Genomic DNA, 24411 nt, shown 5'->3' on the forward strand with positions numbered 1-24411 from the left:
TAGCAAAACAAGACTAGCCAGAACTAGATAACGTTCTATCGCTAAAAGCAGGCAATACCAGACTTTAATGGCAACCTGTCCAGTAGTGTTGGAGAAGGGGCACTTGCATTCGATTAAGATTTCAATCTGGGGAATCGCAGCTTGCCGTGATTCCACTCTTTTCAATTCCTCGGCAAGGAAATATTTAGCCCATTTCTAATCTGGGAATTGCCAGGAAAATCAATTCCATTCTTACAATTCTTCAACATAGGTTAGGCATGTTTTGATAGCTTTATCGAGCTAAAAATCTTTTGTAACAACATAAATCTGACGTCATCAGATGAATACCAACTGCAAAACTACGCTCAACAAGTTACCACGGTGGAGGAATAGTGGCCCTCTTACTATCTCATGTAGTAAAACCACATTACTAGTGTGGTTGAACTGGGACAGTTCTCCCGCTACCTATGGTAGCGGGAGAACTGTCCCAGTTTAAAATTTTAAAACTAAGCAGTAAACATCTCGTAACGCATACATTTACTTGTTTTCGAACGTATTTTACCACCTTCAAGGCATTTCTTTACTACAACCAGTAGCTAGTAAAGCTTGTAACTTTTGCCGTTACTGACCAGGAATGCTTTCTTGGTCTTTTAACTAGATAACTAATAATCCACCTACGTTGCAAAATTTCTCCTAAACGCCACCGTATATACTGCCAATCTTATTTTTGTCGAATACTCTGAAATAAAAAAAATTCGTGCTAAGTGATGATACACATAGAAGGGCAGATGGTGATGAGTACAAAACTTTCATTATTTCTCTAAATGCAATGGCTGCTAACCACGGTGAGCTATTGCAATATACGAGCATAAGTAGCCTCCATACAACTGTTACAGTATACGATACTGACTATGTCTTGATAATATGTGTGCGCATTTGCATATAAGTCCTCATCTGTGATTGATTCTTGCCTATATGTATGTTGCTGTGTTGCGTATCTGCCATGATAATTACATGCAGTATTTAGCGGACACTAAATAATCCATGTGTACAATTGCACTTCGCTTATTACCCTATATAGACTTCTGTAAGTAAATTTTTTTGATGTGGACAGTACATTCACTTATAAACGCCATTTAACTCAAAATTCAGTAATGTATTAAATGTTCGGCTTAGCACTATTCACGAACTATTTTACAAACAAGCAAGTTTCACTAACCTGCGTTTTGCTACCTTCCCTTATAAGGAGGTTAGTGATGTTTGGGACAAGTAAACGGTTAGTATTTATTTAGTGAATAAGCGGGCCTTTCTTCTCACAATGCATGTTTAAACCAATAAGTTTTAATATTGTTTCAGCTTAAATGCGTTTATGCTAAAATGACGACCTAGCGAATCGTCACGTCCCTGGGGATGCGGGGTGGTGCCACCTTGGATACGTGGGATCACCTGCTTTAGCTGGCTACCCGAACCATTGCTCTCAAAAGGCTTATCTTTCACGATCTGCCCGATCCACCTTGTACAATTGATCGTACGCACAGTTCAGACAGCGCGCAATTCATCTTGTACGAATGTGCGCTGCACTGACCTACAGAATTTTGCGATAGAGTGTCAGGCAAAGTCACCCGTGTGTTTAGACAGGGGGAGACAGTATTGCGAAAAAAGAAAAGGGGGGGGGGGTAATATGTGGCGAGCCTACGCACAAGCTAGTGTACGAAAACATGCAGTAAACACAAGTATCACAAGCGTCAATACGCATCACAACTGAGCGAAGCACTTTTTCGATAATGCATCCGAGTATCCGAGTCGGCAGGAGAAAAAAAAAAAAAAGAGAAGGATTGGTAGAGAGCAGGCGGCTGGGGCGCCACCGAAGGGGAAAAATCACAAGGTGTATGGTAGATCACGGCCGCCTCGATCATGCGCGCGCGGTGACGAACACCGCCGCGCCCACACGATCCAGGCAGTCTTGGGTGGGTATGCAGCCACCGTATAGTTCCGCAAGACGGATATCATGGCACACAGCCGTGGTTACGCGAAGAATAGAGAGAAAACTTCAGAGCAACACAGTCCTTATAAAGGCGGAAGTAATCAGCCAAGCCTTTTTAATTTACTGTTTTATTGTTAAATTCGATGGTCTGACTCACTAATGTTTGAAGTTTGAAAAACAGCATATCGACGAAAATGTGCTCTATTTTGGGAAAAAGATGTAATTTCGTTGCCATTCCATTCCATGGAAACTGCGCTTAATTCCATTCCCAATTCAATCATCCAAGCTTTGCTGTTATTCCACCATCATTCTAGTCCGGGGTCACGAAAATGTGGAATGATTCCGTATTCATTCCGATTCTGCAGTGGCAGCTCCGCAACAGTGCTGTCCAGACAAAGTGATTCTTCGCACCTTCCACTAACTCGAACATCTGACCAGTTGCGAAAGAACCGCTAATGACTTAGAGCCAAAGATTAATTAGTGAATTCAAGTGAGAGGTAGCAGCCAAGTAAAGCACCAGTCTGACCAATCCCGCTCTGCTGAGGAAGTCCATTACCGGCTGCGGTCACCTGTGAGGCCGCACTTCAGCCCCCCCCCCCCCTTTTTTTTTTGCTATACGGGTTGCTGCCGAACCTTGATGCGAGGATGTCCAGGCGGAAGCCATCTACTAAATGATGGACGAATTCTCTGCTCAAACAAATATCGTCTGATGGGTTCTGCTTTTTTAGGAACGAAGCTCCCTAGGCCATGGGTCATTCCCTTCTGTAACAGCTACCCATGGGGGGGTATGTGCCATAGGTATGCAAGTATGTGCCACAGGTGACTGACACTATATATATATATATATATATATATATATATATATATATATATATATATATATATATATATATATATATATATATATATATATATATAGATATATATATAAGAATGGCAAGAATATACGTGGGTTATTTTAACGCGTGAGCGTTATTGAAAGATGACACTGGCAGCGTTACCCAAACAAATGGAAAGAAGAAATGTCATTGTTCTAGCAGGAATAAAATGTGAGCATTCTGCGTGGCAATCAAGTATTCTGCCCTAGAGCCATGCCAGGTCTCGGAACAGATTTTCAAATAGACCATAATGCCCCTGAAACGTGAATGGTCGTCGCCGTGCTGGTTATCAAATTTCATAAATGTTACATATGCACTCCTATGAGACAGCCGTCATGTCGGGTTAATGTCAATTGTAATTAAGCGCCATCCGCTAGAGCTTACTTATGTAGCGTTGTCCAGGGCTACCATACTCGCGTGCACCAGCGCTTCATATGAACTTACCAGTTCTGATGCTGCTAATATCTATGTTGCTGTTGGCATCGTCAGACAACTATAAACAGCTCAACCATATCTGCCTTCTTAAAGTGTGTCTGTACGTGTATTCGCACATATCTTGAGCGCCACTTCGTAAAGATTCACACAATAAAAAATGCGAGCTGGTCACTTTCCACCAACACGCTTCACATAACATCTATTCCCAGGATACTTGGTATCCTGGGAAAAGATACAATTTGGTACACTTGGTGTGTACCAAATTTTTTCTCGTTTTTATGCATAATAGTGGCTTGTACTGGTGTTCCTTGAATTTTTTAGGCTTTTTACAGTGTTGGAGGTATTTATTCAATTCATCTGTTGTGATGTAGAGGTAAACTGATTATAAAAGTTGAGTCAACAAACAATTTAAGATTTGTTTTAAATAACTGAAAGTTTGCCCCCCCCCCTCGTGGCGGTCTAGTGGCTAAGGTACTCGGTTGCTGACCCGCAGGTCGCGGGATCAAATTCCGGATGTGGCGGCTGCATTTTCAATGAAGGCAAAAATGCTGTAGGCCCGTGTGCTCAGATTTGGGTGCACGTTAAAGAACCCAAGGTGGTCGAAATTACCAGATCCCTGCTTTAAGTCGTCTCTCATAATCATAAGGCGGTTTGGGGACGTTAAACCCCACATACCAGTCAAGCGGACATAAGTGATAGTTCAATTTGTAAGAGTTTTAAACGAGTATGCTCACAAAAATAGTTATGATTATGTAATTTAAACGAACTACATCAGTCGCAAAATTTTAAGATGTTACAAAGATAGGATGCGTCATACCATTAGCCATGTCTCAAACTGTTGTACTTTGTCCGCACACATCTCATATCTGCACAGAGCAGTTTCCTGTGGCCTATTTTAGATGTTGCATGTTCGCTAACGACAAAGAATGAGAGGTACTGATCATATAACACTACAAAGAAGGTCAAGCTTAATGGCGTTGCTGGCTTAGCACCATTGAGCTGAACGCCAGGCACCTGACAAGCCATGGGCGGCGTCACCGATTCATGGCAACGGGTTTCAGTGCTTTTGTACGCAAATGACTTTATAAATATAAAAGGTTATGTGGACTATCTCTGAGACAAAAAGGGTTAATGTTTTAGAGGAAAAAAGTAAGGCACGACAAAATAGAAATTAACTTGTCTACTGAAAAATAAAAAAGAATTCATGGCATTTTGTCTATTACTACAATATGATTGGATACTATCTAGTAAGTTTTTCATAATGCACTAAAACACGGCCACCATAAACATTAAACGTCACACTTTTTAAAGAATGAATGAAATTGTTGGTACCATATGAGACAAAGCGTGCATTTAGGCCACATTACTGTGAAGGCGAACTCTGCAAACAGCCCAGACGCTTTTAGAGCTTGTAGAAAACTAGGGCACGATAGACAAAAGCAAAACTGGCCAGTTATCTGCAGAAGTTAGCACTCAGCGTCAGCGATGTACTAGCAGCCATAGTTGGCAGTCAGTTCTCGGCCGTCATTTGGTGCGATCGGGCAGTGGCCCTGTGCCATTTCCACCAATGACAGGCTCAGGCTGCGAATGCCCGATTGTACCGTATAGTGCGTGTCTTGGAGTCTCTCAGGCTGTCACAAGTATAGGGCAGTACATTAGTAACGACTGAATGTGAAGGCAATGATATGTGAATTGTGTGTTTTATACTATTCTGAGCACTTTCACACATAAAAAAATGTTTTTCGAAGTGCTTTGACTCGTTGATCAATAGCAAGGTGTTTAGCAGCATCAGTCCATTTTTTTGCAACAGATGACATCACAAGCAAATATTTTTCATTAAAATGCTTTATATAGTCACGCGCAACTTCAGAATACCGCGGCATACTTTTCTCAACAGCAGATGCACACAATCATACAAACCTGCCATAATGGGCAAGCACTCGAGAGTAACATGAACGGCTAGCCAGTAACGCCACCCTCGGGGAAATCAGGTAGCCCACCCATGAACTTTGAATTAAGAAGCTTTGCCTCTACTGGTTGTGACAATAATATATAGCGATTGTTGGGGTTTAACATCTCAAAACCCCAATATTCAGAGAGACGCCAAAATGAATGAATTCGGAAATTTCGCACACGTGGAGTGTGCGAAATAAATTTTTCCGAGTACGCAAGCCTTGGGAAACCTTCGGGTCAGTGGTATATCTTCGAATCCACTAGACTACTATGACAGCTACTTTAATGAATTTCACGCGCACATTCGTTTCAATGGCAAACCGACCGTTTAGCTCACTCTATTATGTACAAGCGAGAAGATTATAGATCAGGCTGCAGGGAACTTCACTGACAAGTAAACCGTGTTTGCAATGGATTCAAAGAAAAGTTGAATAAGTGGTATGTAACATCCTAAAACCGCCATATAATTATGAGAGATGCTGTAGTGGAGGGCTTCGAGAATGTTTACCACCTGGAGTTCTTTGACGTGCACTCAAATCTGAGCACATGAGCCGACAGAATTTGTGCCTCAACTGAAAATTCCGCCACCGCGATCGGTTTTCGAAATGGAATTGATCATGTGCCCACTCACACAAAAGTAAAAAAAAATGATCTCTCCCGTAGAATTCACAAGCATGTTGGATGGCTTGACATCTGAAAATCACACAACACAAAAAAATAAATGTCGTTTTCTGCACCAATTAAGCTCGTTATATGAGCCGTGCTTTTTATTGAGCAGATTTTAAAGTGCAGGTACTACAACATGAAGCTTATGAAAGCCACTATGTGCAAGAGAGAGAGAGAGTGAGAAAGGAAAGGCCGGGAGGTTAAGCAGATTTTGGCATCTGGTTTGCTACCCAGCGCTGGGGGTGGGGAAGTAGGGGCAAGAAAGAGGGGTTAGATAGAGGAAAAAAAACGCACGCGCCCTCATAAAAAAACTAAAACACACAGGAAAGGCGTCCCAGCTACAACCGTTCAGCAAGGCGGGTCAATCGCAAAAAGTGCAGCAGCGCTTTCAGGGCCCTCTTCTCCGAAGTCGCATCCTGAGGATACTGCAGAATTTCCTGCTCCGACAGAGGCTGATCATCTAATTTGTAGAGTTCCCTGCGAAGGCATTGTCGCCGCCTACTATACGCTAGGCACTCACAAAGAACATGTTGAATGGTTTCCTCCTTGCCACAGTGGCCACAGGCTGCGGTGTCGGCCATCCCAATGCGGAAAGCGTAGGCGTTGGTAAATGCAACGCCCAACCACAGCCAACATAACAGGGTCTGGTCTGCTCGGCGAAGCCTCGACGGGACTTGAAGACTTAGCGTAGGGTCAAGCGCGTACAGTTGGGCATGCTTGAAGTGCGGCTGATTCCATTGCGATGTGGTTTGCCGGCGAGAAAGTCTGCGGAGCTCTCGTGCAGCATCCGTCCTAGAAAGTGGTAGTCGCAGTTTATGATCGTCTGTGTGGGCTGAGCGGGCAGCTTGATCGGCCCGTTCATTGCCGATGATTCCGCAGTGACTGGGCAACCATTGAAATGTAATTTGGTGCCCTTTCTCAGTCAGATGGTGTATAACCTCTGCTATCTCTAGTACCAGCTGCTCGTGTGGTCCACGGCGTAAGGCTGATTGTAGAGACTGCAGTGCCGCCTTCGAGTCGCAGAAAATAGTCCACTTGCGTGTAGGTTGATCAACTACAAATTGCAACGCGGCACGAAGTGCTGCCAATTCTGCTGCCGTTGATGTTGTTGCGTGAGATGTCTTGAATTTAATTGTCGTGGCCAACCTTGGTATCACTACTGCTCCTGTAGAGCTGTCCGGCTGAACCGATCCGTCAGTGTAGATATGTGTGGAGTCTTGATATTTCTCATACAAGAGAAGTAGTGTGAGCTGTTTAAGAGCCGGTGACGACAAATTGGCCTTTTTCTCGACGCCAAGTATATTAATAATAATCATTGGTTGAGCGAGGCACTATGGTGGAGTCACAGGTCTAGCGGCAGGAGAGAACAAAGTTGGGATCAACTCACCATGTGCGGTCACTGTTTTGCAGTAAGATGTGCATGGTCGGACCACTGGTAGAGAGGCTAGGTGATGTCGAGGGTTTCGAGCAATGTGTCGTATATGTGTCCTCAGCACTTCCACATTATGTGGGTCTTGATGAGGTTGTCCCTTGTGATGGCGATAGTTGCCGCTGTTGACGCACATTGGGGCAAGCCTAAACATATCCGGAGTGCTTGAGCCTGGACACTTTGAAGCATTCGTAGGCTTGTTTTACTTGCGTTGGTTAACACAGGTAGGCTGTACCGAAGGAATCCAAGGAAAAGAAACCTGTATAGTCACAACATAGCAGTTGTGGACATTCCCCAGTTCTTTCCAGTGAAGAACTTGAACAAATGACAGATGCCTGTCAATCGCCTTTTCATGTATGATACGTGTGAGCTCCATGAGAGGTCCCTGTCAATTATAACACCTAGAAACTTGTATGATCGGAGGTGACGTATTCTTTCGCTGTTTATCAGAACGCTGTAGTTATGCATTGGTTTGCGCGTAAATGCCACTAGTGCACATTTCTCAGAGGAAATTTCCAGACCTCGTTGACGGAGGTAAATAGCAACTTGAGTGGCAGGTCTCTGATTTCGCGCTCGGAGCTGTAGACGTGTTATTGCAGACGTCCAAACGCAGATGTCGTCCACGTACATTGACAATCTGACAGTACTTGGCAGATGCTCATTGAGAGCTATTAGCGTCAGGTTGAATAGTACAGGGCTAAGTATGCCACCCTGGGGAACACCACGGTGGCTCTAATGTAGCGAAGTGTCACCATCCTCGGTTCTCACGAAAAAGGATCGCTCAGAGAGATAGCTGCGTAGCCACTGAAACATCCGACCACCCACTCCTACCTCCTTGAGAGCGGTGAGGACAGCTTCATGTGTGAAGTTATCGTACGCCCCTTTAACATCAAGTAATAAAGAAGCGCAGAGACACTTACGGCCTTTTTCGTGTTGCACGTAGCTGACCAGGTCTATGACGCTATCAATTGATGACCGGCCACGGTGAAATCCCGTCATAGCGTCCGGGTAGATGTTGTGATGCTCCAGTAACCATTCTAGCCGTCCAAGTACCATCCTCTCCATCACTTTGCCCAAGCAACTAGCCAGTGCAATCGGGGCGGTATGATGTGAGCACCAATGGTGACTTGCCAGGCTTCAGTAATGGAACCAAACGGCTGGTCTTCCAGTTAACTGGGAGGGTGCCCTCTCGTCACGAGTCATTGTATATCTCGAGGAGGGCACTCCTCGCACACTCACCAAGGTGACACAGTGCTCTGTATGATATTCCATCAGGCCCGGGTGCTGATGTCCGTCTACACAAAGCCAGTGCTGCTTTAAGCTCATGAATAGAAAAAGGTGGTCCATGTGGTGATCGTGTGATGTCGTGCCACCACGTGAGAGCGTGGAGATGTTGGGATCTGCAAGTTCACCAGATAAGTTGGCACAGAACTCTTTTGCCACGTTGACCTCCGATCTTTGCTGAGAGAGGGCTAGAGCCTTGAATGGAGACCGCTGAATGGGAGATGTCCAGAGCCCTCTTATTGTCCTCCACAAGTGTGATAAAGGCTTGCGAGGATCTAACGAAGCGCAGAAGGCTGCCCAACGTTGTGACTCTAGCTTGTCTATGCGGCGTTGTATCTTCTTCTGAAGACGTCTAGCGATTCGTAAATCGTCGATTGCTTTCGTGCGTCGGTACCTCCGTTCCGCACGCCGTCGGAGAGCCCGAAGTCGTTCTAATTCCACATCAAATTCGGTTACTCTCGAAGAGCATGTGAGGGTGCACACTGTGTCTTGCACTGTGGGCTTGATCACCTCTTCTAAGTCAAATGAGGTGTTCTCTTGACAGCGTTCTTCCATGAGAGATTCAAACTTTGTCCAGTCCACTCTTTGGATAGTTTCGTGTACCTTGCAAGGTGATAATCCTCTGATCTTGATATATGTGGGAATGTGGTCGCTCCCATGTGTTTCTATGTCCGCAAACCATCCGGCACATCTGACGAGACCTCGAGAAACAAAAGCCAAGTCAAGGCAACTGCTGTATCCAGGGCCACGTAAAAATGTTGGGATGCCATCATTTAACAAGCGCAGCTCGTTGTCTGAAGCAAACGTTATCAGACTTCTACCCTTTGCGCTGATCTTCGGGCTCCCCCATAGCGTATGGTGGGCGTTGAAGTCTCCGATGATCACCCATGGGCCAGGAGTGGATGATAGAATGTGTCCTAGTCTTCTGTGGTCAAAAATACTTGATGACGACAGGTATGCACCGACAACAGTGACAGTAAGACCCCTTTTCTTCACTGTTAAGCATATATATTGGTTATCGTTGTCAGGTGGTACAGGCCAAATAATGTAGGTCAGGTCACGTCGAATAAACAGCAGGACCTTGCTGTTTCCACTATAACAACCCGACATAAAGGATTCGTATCCGGAGAGTCTAATAGCGCTCGATAAATTTGGCTCGCAGATGACGATGATGGGAAACATATTGGTGGAAACGAACCGACGGAAATCTGCAATGCGTGATTTCAGTCCCCGTGCATTCCACTGAAAAATTGTTGCTTTTTGGACCTCTTACCTGAAAGACAGTGGCTGGTGGGCCATTATATACTCAAGAGCCGCCAGTACTGGACTCAGAGCGTCCAGTACTTGAAGTGCACTTTTGGCTGACGTTGTCTGCATGTTATTTAACACCGTGCGAATGGCTATAAATATGGGTCGTAGAACAGCAATCATTTGCTTATGCAAGTTCCGCTGCTCCTCTGTTGTCGCAGCTTGCTCTGATGAATGCGGCTTCTGATGTGGTTCTTCCACAAATTGCGTGCGCGTAAGTGGCGGCCAATCTTCCGTAGAGAGAGATCTATTTGTTTTCTGTCTTCCATCGTCTGCGTTCGCCGCGGTGTACCCTGCAGTGGGCGACGTTCCCAGATGCGTTGGCTTGCTTCTTGTAGTTGACTGCGTTCTTCGCGAAGATCTTCGACGGTGACGTCGTCGTCTTCGCCGGACTTTTTCCGCGGCCTCTTTGTGGGTAGAGCTGTCTCGCACCATTTGTCTAAGAATAGTAAACTCGTTCTTTATGCGTGGACAGTCTTCGGAAGATGCACTGTGGGCACCTTGACAATTAGGGCACTTTAGTATGGGGTCGCTGCATTCGTCCTAGGTATGTGGTTCTGAGCATCGGGGGCACACTTCGGAGTTCCTGCACGCTCCCTGCACATGGCCGATCTTCTGGCACTTATGACATCGCATAGGTTTTGGAATAAATGGTCGGACCTGGTGACGAAAGTGGCCAACCTTCACATGGGAGGGGAGACAGTCCCCTTTGAACGTAATTCTCACACAATGTGTGTTACCAAGGCGGCTGACATTCACAATGACGTTATGTGCATTTTCCGGTTTTATTAGCACTGAAAGATCCGAGTCTGGAATTTCAGTGGCGATGTCATAAATGACTTCTGTTGAAGTGGTGCTCTCAGCTGGTATTATAGATTTGACATTGATGTTACCCAGTTGCGTTACTTTCTGAAGCGCGTTTAGCGAACGTGGGTTCAGCACATCGATTGCCAAGATGTTCATTCTTGCGTTTAGACGTATTTCTTTGATCTGATTTGGCGTAATATTCTCGAGATACACAGAGAGCGCTTGCCTGTTCAGCCCGCGTAGACTGTCGGTAGCCTTCAGTGGCACAAACAGGATAGAGTGAGGTCATCACTGAGGGGCAGTTTTCACGGTAGTCGTGCTTGATGCCGAAGATGCAATGACGATCCGTCGTTTAGCCTTGCGGTACAGGACGGGTTGGAAGCCGTCGTCCGAGGACTCGTCGCTTGATGCGGAGTATAGCTCAGTGTCCTCACTCTCACTAGACGCGTTTCCTCGCTTCCTCAAAGCAGTCCCAACGGTCGAACCGGACTCGGACGGTGCCCCGTGAGGTTGAACATCCATCACCACAATATATGGGGCGATAGACCCCACAACTGCGGCGAAAAATCCAGAAAAGCACAGAGACGAGCAAGCTGTGTTCCGTAAACGAATCACTTCGTCTTCCTCCACTATGTGCAGTATTTACTGAAAGGCTAAGGAGTGGCCGACGCCTTACTTGTGCGCCAAAATATCCTTACATATCATCATAATAAAAAAAGGTAATGGGGAATATAATAATATTTCGAAAAAGGCAATGGCGTCTTGGAATATTTGCCATGTTCACGGTCAATTCATCTCACTGCAGTTTTCAAGTTTTAATGGAGCCTTTTAACCCTTTAGCAGACAATCAGAAAATGACTACAATCTGTAGTTAAGGGTCCTGTGAATATGCGTGCCAAATACTTTTGATGTAGTGTGGAACCGAACTTTGTCTTAAGTGACCAAAACCTTCTCGCTTTTCTTCACACTGTTACTTGGCTGGTTGGAGCAATGGTGGAAGATCTCACAAGTTGCACGCCACATTGTGTAGGTATTACAGCTTCCACAAAGTGTTCACACATCTCCATTAGAAATAGCAGCAAAACGAACAAAACAAAAAGAAGCGGATATGCTGAGGCCAGGACGTACACCGGCATAACTCTTCGTTGGTACACCACCCTGTTGCCATTCACCCTTAAGTAACGACCAGCATGCAGGTGGTGAAATAAAAGAAGAAGGAGTGCGTTTTAAGCTACACCTCCACTGCTGCTCTAAACTATACAGATACTTTTTGCAACAAGGAATCGATAAGACAGCATGGTTCAATACTTACATCTTTCTATAACGACTTTAAATGTCATTGCAAGGCTATTCAATATTCTTCAGACTACAGTATAACGCTCTAAATTTTAGTAAAGGCATCCGAATGCCATAATCCTACAGTGAATACACGCATTGCCGACTGGTTTCATTATGTGTTGGCAGTGGGTTCGAAATTTTTTCAGCATGAAAGACTGATATGCACAGGAAAGGAAAATCTCTTTTGAAAAATGCTACTTCACTAGAACAAAGGGCTCTGATGAGATTCCTTCCATACTTCTGTACAGCACCTCCGTTTCTCAGTAAACGAAACTCCGGTTGATTTGAACATATGAACGTGATAGTGTTAAAGAGCTCGTTTAGCCTAAATCCTGGCGTCGGTGTTGGTATTGTTGGCGTCGTTGGTTACGAGCGAAAAACCACCTTTCTGACCACGACTGAACAATAGAAAAAGACGACTAACAAAAATTTCAGGCCCCAGTGAGGAACAAACTCACGCCATTAGCGTGGCATGTAGGTGTTTTACTGCACAACCACTTTTATTTCTTCGAAATACAATTAAAATAACTTCATTTACTTGAATATGTGTGCAAATAACTCTTCATTTTCACACACGCGCGTCGTGTAAACACTCTTCCCAATACGAGACGAAAGGCGCAGTAATTTTGCGTGGCACAAGCGTACATTGCCATCTGGCGTGATAACATGGGATTATCATAATGACTTCGTAGTTTCAAGCCAGCCACAGATTATAAAAGGCCCACGCGTCACTGCGAGTATTCTTCTAAGACAACGTACGAGAGAAAACAGCTACGCAAAATGTAATAAAACTAGTCGAAAGTTCGGTCACTCCGACACTACAAGAGAGAGAATTTCTTTACAGAAAGGTAGAGAGGTCGGCTTGAGCTATAGACTGCTCTGGCCTGCTACTCTACACTGGGGAAGGGTGACTGGGTAGTGAAAAAGTGATGAATGACGATGTTAAGGTAAAGAGATGATATGTGCTTATTAGGCTGGGTAACTCTACAGACGTGCATCCAGTCCAGTGGCTTTTAAGAAAGCAATGACGGCTCGTATAACCACATGTGTGCTGCTGGCGTCAGGCCAAAGACATAACACAACCTCATCGGTTAATGGTCGACTAATATACCGGCCAATCGAATATATCAGTTGCTGACGCTCGTTTGCATATGCTGGACAGTCGCAAAATATATGTTCGAGCGTTTCTGGCAACCGACAGTGACCACAATTGACAGTGACACTACACAGTGACACTACAAAAGCACAATGCCTGCGTTTGTCGCAAGGCATGGTTCATATGTAAATACGAAGTGGTGAAGTTCCATACATCATAGAAAACGAGTATCTATAGCACGCCATTTTCTAAATCTATTGCGCAGTGTGCGTTCTTTTGTGAAGTTTACAAAGACAGAGATGTGTGACAGAGCTATGTTTCACCGTTCATTTCACTCGAATTACACTATAGCAAGCTAAACTTGTACTGTGTAAGCTCGGCCAATCAAGTTTGATCTGCGACTCCAAGAAGAAAAAAAAAACTGCATCAACGTTTAGCGTTCGCACGGGCATTTTTGCTGGAATTCTCTAAAATTACTATCTGTCTGGTTATATTTATATATGTATTCTACAGAAACAACATGTATTCTGCACTGAATATATCACAATTTATTTTTTCGTGTGCGAATAGATTGTGCCTTGAAAACCAATCAATATGGCAAAGCATTTTATTTGTATGGCCTTCCCTATAGTGAAAATACTTTCATTCATTCTTCAGTACTACATACTTTACACATAATAGCACTTCTGTTCGTTCTGTCAAGAAATTAGGCAATGAAATGGCATGGCTACCATGGCTACTTTTAGCATGAGCTGTGGCTACTTTTCGAATCCACTCAACCTCCTCCCCCCTGGGTCTGACGCTAGTATTCGTCATACTAGGCCTCACGTAGCCACCTTCACGGTTTTAGGCGAGCAAAATGTTATTGACAACACTAGACTTCTCAATCTGTGTCATACTGAACAAGAAAGTGTCATTTAATTTGCTCCAAGGTGTTTTGGTTCAGGACACGAACACCCAACCCTTCAATGAAGGCGCCTACGTGACCTGCTTGGGTATAACCTGTCATAGAGCTTCATCTTCTATAACAACATGACACGGCACTGGCGAGACCATGATGCCACGTGGCGCTTTTGTTAATGTATCTCAGTTAGTTTGGCACCGTAAAAACATTGTTTCGCACATTCGTTTGAAATGTGAAGGACAAAGTGAGGTTCGCAGCAGCATGTTCTGTTCTGGTGGCCTACAACATCGCTAGACGTGTGAGATATCATACGGTGTTGTGCCCGAAATTTGTCCGTGAACTTTCAGAGTTGCACGTCGTGTCGCGCAGTAATTGGGTGATATTCACTAGATGCGTTGTCATTCACATGCCTGTCAGTTATATTACCGTCGCAGGTTGATTGCCTTACGACAGTTGACGAAAAACAGCGATAAAGATTTCACCGTGGAATTTCTAGAAATGGGCACGCTGTGGAAAAACTAGGCTAACGTTGTCTTTCTGTTCATTTCACGCTACTATTTTATCCTCATCGGGTTTGATATTTCCCGTCACTCATCTCACACGTGTGCAGAAATAAAATGAACTTGTGCATTCTCATAATCATCAACTCAAAAAGTGAAACGCACGCTTAGCCTGTCCACTTCAAAAACTTAATTTTCTGCTGAAACCTCTTTGCCATCAAAACATGTTATCTTGATGAGTCGGAAATCTTTCCGTGGCATTTAAAAGAACCCACCTTTTTCTGCGTTTTCAGTAACAGCATCGGCTCTTCAGATCACGCACCTCTTTTGTCGAGTACGGTAACGGTGAGACTGCCTTTCCCTGAAAGCCTCCGTTCTTGATTTTGAAAATGTAAACACTAATACTTCATACTTCGATTCGAAAAAAATATTTTGGACATACAGAAAGAACAAATATGAGCAACCGCCTGCAACAAGTATCCTCCGTCGCATTCTTTAGTCAACAGAACTAATTATCTACTCGAAGCATCCATTTTAGCATAGTAATTTAAAGAGCTATCTTGAACAAGGTATTAAAAGTGCATTTGTGAATATACATAGAAATTAACCAGAGCTTTTTTTTTTAACTCACATGTTTATAGACACGTTCTTTTAGGCAACGTAGTTAACAAAATTGAAAGGCAGACCGGTAAGAAATAATTTTCATAGATGCCAAATTTTCGAGCAGAGTGGCGTCACATTAGCCAGGGAAATGTTCTGCTGCTTTATTAACCTTTTAAAATATAGACATTCCTTGTTAGGCTGAATCAAAGCCGCGAGACATGGTATTTAATATAGGAGCACGTATTTGAAAACACTGTATCGAATAATTAATTCGATTTAGGTAGTATGAAAGGTTAAATGCAATATCAGAAGTTGCATGCACTTTTTTGCGCAATAGCTGGTGAAACGTAATTTGGGGTCACTATTTGAAAACGTATTGACTATAAATATTACGCAATCTTTCTTGTAAACACAGCGTTTTTGGTAAAGCAATACTACTGTCATCCGAGCCATACATATGTCGCAACACCATTTGCAACTTTAAAAACCATGTTGACATATCGGCCGCCCACTATACTCTACACGTTCTCTGCCGCAATGTGTCTCCCATGTCTTGAGCAAAAAAATTGCTCAAGACAATGCTTATAGCTTTTGAAGATCCGAACGTTTTGTTGCAAGATTACAGCTTTGTAATTAGTTGTGGACGTGCTCATATGACGTTTTTCAAGGAATATAACTGCTTTATAATTATTATAGAAAAACATGCAGTAACAATAGACCATACTCCTAAGCATATTTATCGGCCTATTGCGTGGAAGACCTGAACCAGCTCTATAGTGTTGAACACACAGCGCCAGCTTCTCGGCGAAGTTTTGCCCTGCTAACTTGAAAGATGAGGATTAAATTATCGGCCACAACGACCGGTTTTTGAAAGGTTTAAGTACTAGAACACCAGTGGACCTAAACATCAATGAACATTAAAAAAACACAAGTTGTACAAAGCAATCCGTAATTTGCCACTACGACCTGCACCCTACTCATACCGTGGTACGTTCACGTAAGAGCCTTGCATTATTTAGTACGCTGCCTTACGCTGCCTCTACGCTCACGTAACGGGCGATGTCTGCAGCTCTCTGACCATGCCGGCGCATCATGCACGATTTGATGGCAGCAGACGACTACTCCCTGCCGGCATCGCCTGTTGCGCGTGTTATAAGAGGCAGCGTATAATAAACAGCATTCGTCCACTGGCCAATGGCTTCCGAGATCACGGGGGAGCGGCCTGGTTCTTTATGGACAACTAGGTCATTATGTAGGAGGACCTTTCATGTAATAAACGTCTTTATAGTCGCTGAATGGATACCGTCTCAAAACACTGTTATAGACTAGCCTCTAAATTTGCACATTTTATATTTACCGCACACATAGTTTACAATTGCTTGTAAGGGGAAGTGCACGAGTTTTTTATGTGATTAGCATTTTTTTCACCAAGTACTTGGACACTGAACATTCATTGTAAAAATTCAACGACTTCAGCCCACTCATTTTGAAAGTGTCTGCATTATTACCGCTTATCATGTGTTCTCTTATGGCTCATATAATAAAATTGTCAGCATCTGTGACGAAAATTCAGAAATATTTTAATTAGTGCTCAATTTCTTCATCCATCTGTAATACCAAAGAACAGGACACAGTGGTAAGTTCCTGGCTCACTGCAGTCTAACGCACATGACTTTGCGCACATGTGTAGTTTTCACGGGAATAACTCGTTTTATCTTTCATCTTCGCAGTTGTGAGACATGGACAGCTTCCTTGCCAAGTATCTTGCTATGGGGCTTGCTAGTGCACTTGGTAAGTCTAGGCAATTGTATCTAAATGAACTTTTCGCTTAACATAATTTCGATAATGTTAAAGCTGCACTACAAAGGACAAGAGGTGGAAAGTACAGCGAAGACACCACAGGCCTGTCAGACTTGCTTGTTGCTTCTGTCTTCTCTAGTTTCAATAATATAACGTCACCCTTAATAGTCAACTAACCAGCCTTCAAGGATCTCCTATTCAACTTTTATTTAAGCAAGCTGGTGCTCAGTGAGCGTTTTAGCGAGACCTCGCGTTAAGTTTTCTCGCCGTGTGAGAAAACTTCCATGGATTTATTATAATGCCGGCGAATATAGATGTGAAAAAGCTCTCGCATTAAGTACCAAATTGCCGATACACCGGTCAGATATTAAACAAGCGTTTAACAACTTATTCGGACATGCCACGTTCACCTCATAGAACATGGTGGCTTAACGCTTTCAAACTGAGCTCATGTTAGCACGCAAGGATTAAGCCTACATAACAAATACGTACCAAAGTAACCTGTCGGTGGCTTCCACTGATGGTGAAGTAATGTTAAATTTTATTCCAGTTCATGGTACCATTGTTGGCGGCAACTTATCATGGCACTGGAGCGAAGACTATGGAGCCGTTGTATTAAGAGTGTTTCAAAATTTGACTCGCAATTTTTGTTTTGCTTGCACAAAGTGTTGCCGAATTTATAAAAACATGTTTACGCAAAACGTGAACGGGAGCGTCACATTCTCATCACTCTGCATGAATGCATCTAGTTAGTGTGCCTGCATTAACACTGAGAAAATGTACACCTTTCGAAAGGTTTTCATAGCAATGTACTGCCCTTGTAAAAAAAAAAAACTTACGTTTTTTTGTGTTAGTTTAGTCAATACATGGTAAATGTATTTCTTCATACTGAGGTTGACGTATATTTTTCAAAATGTATTTGGATATAAAATATACCTACTGTACATATTCTGCGTATTTATGTGCTTGTTCAAAGTGTACTTTCTGTTTTTATTTTAATTTTTTCAGTTGCGCTGATCATTGCCCCCTACAGCGCTGAAGCGATGGCTCCAGGTGTAATTGAAGCTGCAGCAGAGGCGCTTCAAAACATGTTTGGAAGGAGCGAGGAAAAGTCCGAGGAGTAAGGTGTTCGTCAACGTATAACCATGTGGCCATCCTCCAGTGCGAGAAAGCGCAAGCCTTATAAAATTTAACGAATTCTACGAAGCAAAAAACTGCTGTAGACACAATAAATGTCTCATAAACATTGGAGATGAGTAAATAATACCGCATCATAATGTTGCCAATTTTTTAAACACGGACGTGGTTTATGCCGGGGTTTACCACGGCTCCAGTGACGTCTTTTCATCACGTGTATGACGTTGCATCATATACGCAAACAGACGGCCAAGAAAAAAAAAACACAGCATATGCACGGAGTGAATGATGATGAGCGGGGCGAAGTGACCGTCCATCCATTCATCTGTCCATGCATGTGTCCGATCGCATTGGCGAATGCAGACGGCGCACGGGCAACACCGCCGAGACGAGAGTCAACAAAGCCGAGCGCAAGCGTCTTCAACGCGCCGGCCGCTTTGCTTCGTGTAAGCTGCACCAACGATCTGCCACGTACGGCAACTATCCAGGAGACAGAGAGGCGCCCGGTCTCCGCGCACTCAGACAAAGCGCGCGCAGCAGCCAATCGTAGAATGGTGGCACTTCGGAGAGTAGCATTCGAGGGATCATGTCCCCCTGCCTGACAACCTGCCTGACACTTTTGTCTATTGAGATTTTGTCGCATGCTTCATAAAGCACTATAAATGTTGTGCAGCCACAGTAGATTTATTCTAGTGTCTATATAGGCTCAGTCGATGCCCTGACAACGCAGTGCATGCATAATTGCTGATATCTTTACCGAATAAGATGCCTTCTTGTAACCTATGAAGGCTACGTATAGGGGTTATTTGCATTGTGCACATTTCTCTATAACTTGATTGACCACATATATACGGTCTGTTGTTGACTAGCCTGTACGAAATCCTGCTTAGTCCTTTCGTTGATTGAACTCTAAAGGTTCCTTAATTTTTAGAGAATAGTTTGGTAAATAGCTTGTAGACAAATTAGAGTAAGCTGATCAGCCTGTAATCATTGAAGTCCATAAAATCCCCTTCCTTTGTGGAATGATATGCTCTTCGTGGTTGTCTATCTATCTATCTATCTATCTATCTATCTATCTATCTATCTATCTATCTATCTATCTATCTATCTATCTATCTATCTATCTATCTATCTATCTATCTATCTCTCTATCTATCTATCTATCTATCTTTCTATCTATCTATCTATCTATCTATCTATCTATCTATCTATCTATCTATCTATCTATCTATCTATCTATCTATCTATCTATCTATCTATCTATCTATCTATCTATCTATCTATCTATCTATCTATCTATTTATCTATCTCTCTATCTATCTATCTATCTATCTATCTATCTATCTATCTATCTATCTATCTATCTATCTATCTATCTATCTATCTATCTATCTATCTATCTATCTATCTATCTATCTATTTAACCATCTATCTATTGAAAACTATGTACAAGACGAGAAGTGGTGATATCATCATTAAGATCAGAGCAGTGCATTCGGAATAAAGAGACCGACGGGTGGGCTTCGCCATGGAGATGGCGGCTTGTCCTTTGCTCTACGTTTTGGTGCGGTGAAACCCGGGAGGAAGGACCTTCGGAGGTGAGATGGAGCGGACCCCAAGAATCTCGACTGCAGTCGCAGTCTGGAGGACTTTTGTGAAGCCTCCGTCGCTAAAGCAGATGCACGAGGCCTAACTGCCGCTGTGACCTGGGAGCACGACTCCGGTTGCAACCAAGACTACTAGGAGCACACATGGACTGACGGTAGTGCAGGCACCGTCTGGAGGTTTGCAAGACGGGAGCCCTCACGTCTACGTCGGCTCCCTCCTGACTCATCCGTCACGACGACGACGGCTCGATATTCGCAAGTCAAGGCAGTCCATAGATCAACGACGTACATTTTGACAGTGCAGCCCCGTAAGTGCAGGCATCGTCTGGAGGCTGGCGAGACGGTAGCCCTCACGTCTTGTTCTGATCAGTCTTGACTTGCCCTTCACGACAATGGCCCGGTACGCACAACATCAAGACGGATAACAGCCCGACAAGTGACAGATATTCGTTGTGCAAACCTGCTGCTATGGATGCCGTGTTGACTCCGAATTCGCCTCGTGACATGGCCGGCCAATGATCTCTCCCGTTTCCGACACTGGACTAGATCATGGAGACCCTCTACGAAAGGCAGAGTCAAACATGCAAAGCCGTCACGCAGGTCATCGCAGATATCGAAAACCTATACCATATGAACCACCCATTAATATTTGAATCGCCCAACATTCACCAAATTTTGACTTAACTGTACGAGCTTTTCAGAGGAATTGATAAGGAGATTGAAAGCACAGTTGACATCGATCATTTGGAAGTAAAGTTGGATGAAGCAGAGGTTTATGAACCCCAGAACATTCTAGCCAAGGTCAGAGTGAAATATCAGATCGCATACGTATAAAATGCTCGACAAGCTCGCTTGGAGGCCATGAGGCAAATGATTTGGACAGATGTACAAGCTATCACGCACTCTTCATCTGTGGCGCCGCCATCTTGCCTTTGCTTCTTCAGCATCAATCTTGTTCTACGGAAGCCGTACGACTCAGATTGACGACGAATTGCTGAACGTGCTGGAAGTCGAAAAGTCGCTGATTTCACCACCGTAACGAGCATCCAAGCTTGTAAAGAACAATTGATTCTTGCAAAAAACTGGCCCACGCCTTTAGAACTTCCATCAGCGTGCACTGTAAACGAAGCAAATGATGCAACAGTTACAACAACTCAAGTGCACATCCTGAAAGAGACTTGTACGAAGAAAACGCAGAAGGCATCTGGAAATTTAAAAGATGCACACCAGAGCTCGAGGTTCATTGCACGCCGAAGACGCCAGATTTTGTTGTATTCCAGCCCTCACGTCTGTACAACCAAACACCTGATGAAAGGAAATCAAGGCCATTTCGCCAAGAGAAGAGAAATTCAAAGTCAACGGGAAAACAGTAGCCTACTGCCAGTACTTATCAAAACTACGGCACTTCGGGTAAGCCACAGAAGTCAAGATTAGAGAGAATGTGGTTGGCACGGCATATATTTGTGAAAAGAGAAATGTCGAGACAACGTCAGCTTCTCGAATAAGGCAGCCAAGACCAGCGCAGAGTGAAAGGGCTGATGCTCCCAAAGCAAGGGCAGCCAAGAGAAAGAAATCAAGAAAAATTCCGAGGAACAGCTACACCAGAAACTTGCGGGAGAGTCTGCATAATGGAACTTTCTTCCCAAGGAAACCGATCGTAAAAAGTAGTTTACCCAAAGTGACGCGTCTACTGGCAAGAGTGTCGACCAAGCGTCGTAAACATCGCTGGGCTAAGCGCAAAAAATACTGGTTATTCTATAGAAGGACCGACATGGAACTCGTATTTATGAACATTGTGTACTCTGAACCCATGTGCGATTTTAGTGTTCGCCGTCGTCATTCGCCTCTGTTGTGGTGCGGAGGATTTTAAAAATTATGTAGAAGACGAGGAGTGGTGATATCATCATTAAAATTGGAGCAGTTCATTCGAAATATGGAAGAGGTCGACGGGTAGGCTTCGCGATGGAGACGATGGCTCGTCCTTTTCTCTACACTATCGGTCGGTCGGTCGGTCGGTCGGTTGGTCGGTCGGTTAAAACTTTAAAAGGCAGAGCGATGGTTTTAACTGTTCAGCACACTGCAGTATAATGTCCAAAATTTTAATGAAGGCATCCGAATGCCATAACTGTACAACAAATACACACATTGCCGACTGGCTTCATTATGTGTTGGCAGTAGGTCTGAAAAATTTTCTGCATGAAACACTGATAATTACAGTACAGGGAAATTTCTTAAAAATGCTACTTCACTTGAACAAATGGCTCTGATGGAATTCCTTCCATACTTCTGTTCAGCACCTCCATTTCTCGGTAAATAAAACTCCTAACATATATAAACGTGATTGCGTAAAAGAGCTCGTTTAGCTTAATTCTGGTGTCGGCATTGTTGCAGTTGTGGGAGTCATTAGTTACGAGAGAAAAATAATCATTCTGACCTCAACTAAACAATAAAAAGAATGACTAACAAAAAGTTCCGGGCCCGAGTGACGGACGAACCCACGTCGTTTGCGTGGCATGCAGATGTTGTACCGCACAGCCACTTTTCTTTCTTTGAAATACAATTGAAATAACTTCGTTTGCTTGAAAATAAAGTGACAATACCTCCTGCTTTTCACACACACGCGTCCTGTAAGCACTCCTCCCGATCAAGGAGGTTAAAAAAAGCTAAGGTGGGAGCTCACGCAATGCCTTGCCAGCAATAGTGAAGCCAGCTTTTGCTCTCCAAAAATCCAGAAACATGGCCTGTTTCGGTGGTGCCCCCTCATAGATAAAATAGTTTTGGCCTGTTAGTCCAAAGGTTACGCTTATTTGAAATTAAAAGAATGTCGTTTCCGATGAAATAACCAATAGAAACGATTATCGATGACAATGTCCATCAAAATTTGCCATGAATTTGAGGCCTACGAAGAAAAACTAGTAACACAAGGACGCTGTTTGAGCACTATCTCACTTTACAAGTTTGCCACGTTAAACTGGTTGGGCTTGCTAGGAAAACGCTCCTCCTCAATCGCCGAACGCTAACAGCTCATCATGCCCCTAGTAACATGGCTGCCTCAGCCGCCATCTTTCAGTTGGCACGGCTTCACTCGAGGGCAAGAATTTCCAGTCGAGCAAATATTTAACAATTCCTTGTTCCTAGTACGGGACGAAAGGCGCACTACTTTTACGTAGCACAAGCGTACATTGCCATCTGGCATGAATACATGTGATTATCTTAATGACCTCGTGGTTTCAAGCCAGTCACTGATTATAAGAGGCCCACACGTTATTGCGCGTATTTTTTTTAGACCACGTACGAGACAAAACAGCTACGCAAATGGTAATAAGGCTTGTCGAAAGTTCGGTCACTCCAACACTACAAAATGACAATGTCTGCGTGTGTCACAAAGCATGGTTCACCTGCAAATACGAAGTAGTGAAGTTATATACATGTTGAAAAACGTGTATCTATAGCACGCCAGTTTCTAAATCTATTGCGCAGAGTGCGTTCTTTTGTGAACTTTACAAAAAGAGCGATGCTAATCTCTTACTTTCTTTCAAGTAAACGAATAACTTCGTTTACTTGAAAAGAAAGTGCAAATAACTCCCGCTTTTCACAAACACACACCCCGTGTAAGAACTCTTCTCAATACGGGACGAAAGGCGTAGCACTATTGCGTAGCACAAGCGTACCTTGCCATCTGGCGTGAGAACATGTGATTATCATAATGACTTCGTGGTTTCAAGCCGGTAATGGTTTATAAGAAATCAACACGTTGCTGCGCGTGTTCCTTCAAGACAACGTACTAGACAAAACAACTTACGCAAATTGTAATCGGGCTAGTTGGAAGTCCGGTCACTCCGGCACTACAAAAGCGGAATGCCTGCGTGTGTCACAAGGCATGGTTCACCCGAAAATACGAAGTGGTGAAGTTACATACTTGTTGGAAAACGTGTATCTATAGCACACCAGTTTCTAAATCTGTTGCGCAGTACATGTGCGTTCTTTTGTGAACTTTACAAAAACAGAGATCCGCGACAGAACAGAGATGCTTGACCATTCATTTCAATTGAATTACATTATAAGGAGCTAAACTTCTACTATATAAGCTCCACCATTCAAATTTGAACTGCGGCTCGAAAAAAAAACAGTTTGAACATTCAGTGTTCGCACGGGCCTTTTTGCTGGAATGCTCCAAAATTACTCTGTGTGTGGTAATATTTCTATGTATTGTACATAAACAATATCTATTCTGCACTGAATATATCACAATGTATTCTTTCATGTGCGAATAGATTGTGCCTTGAAAACCAACCAATATAGCAAATCATTTTATTTGTAAGGGCTTCCGTATAGTGAAAATACTTTCATTTATTCTCCAGTACTACATACTTTACGCTTAATAACATTTCTGTTAAATCTGTCAAAAAGTTAGACAATAAAATCACATGGGTACTATGGGGTCTTTAACATATATCTCCGGCTACTTTTAGAATATACTCAACCTCCCCCCCCCACCCCCCGGATCTGACACTGTAGTATTCGTCATATATTTCGCCGTCACGTAGCCACCTACATGTTTTTAAGCGAGCAAGAGAGAGAGACAGTGAGAAAGAAAATGCCGGGAGGTTAACCAGATATTGGCATCTGGTTAAACGCACGCGCACTCATAAAAAAAAACGAAAACACACACAGGAAGGGCGTCTCAGCTACAACCGTTCAGC

The sequence above is a fragment of the Rhipicephalus microplus genome, chromosome 5, assembly GCF_043290135.1.
Source record: "Rhipicephalus microplus isolate Deutch F79 chromosome 5, USDA_Rmic, whole genome shotgun sequence".
In the NCBI taxonomy this organism is placed as follows: Eukaryota; Metazoa; Arthropoda; class Arachnida; order Ixodida; family Ixodidae; genus Rhipicephalus; species Rhipicephalus microplus.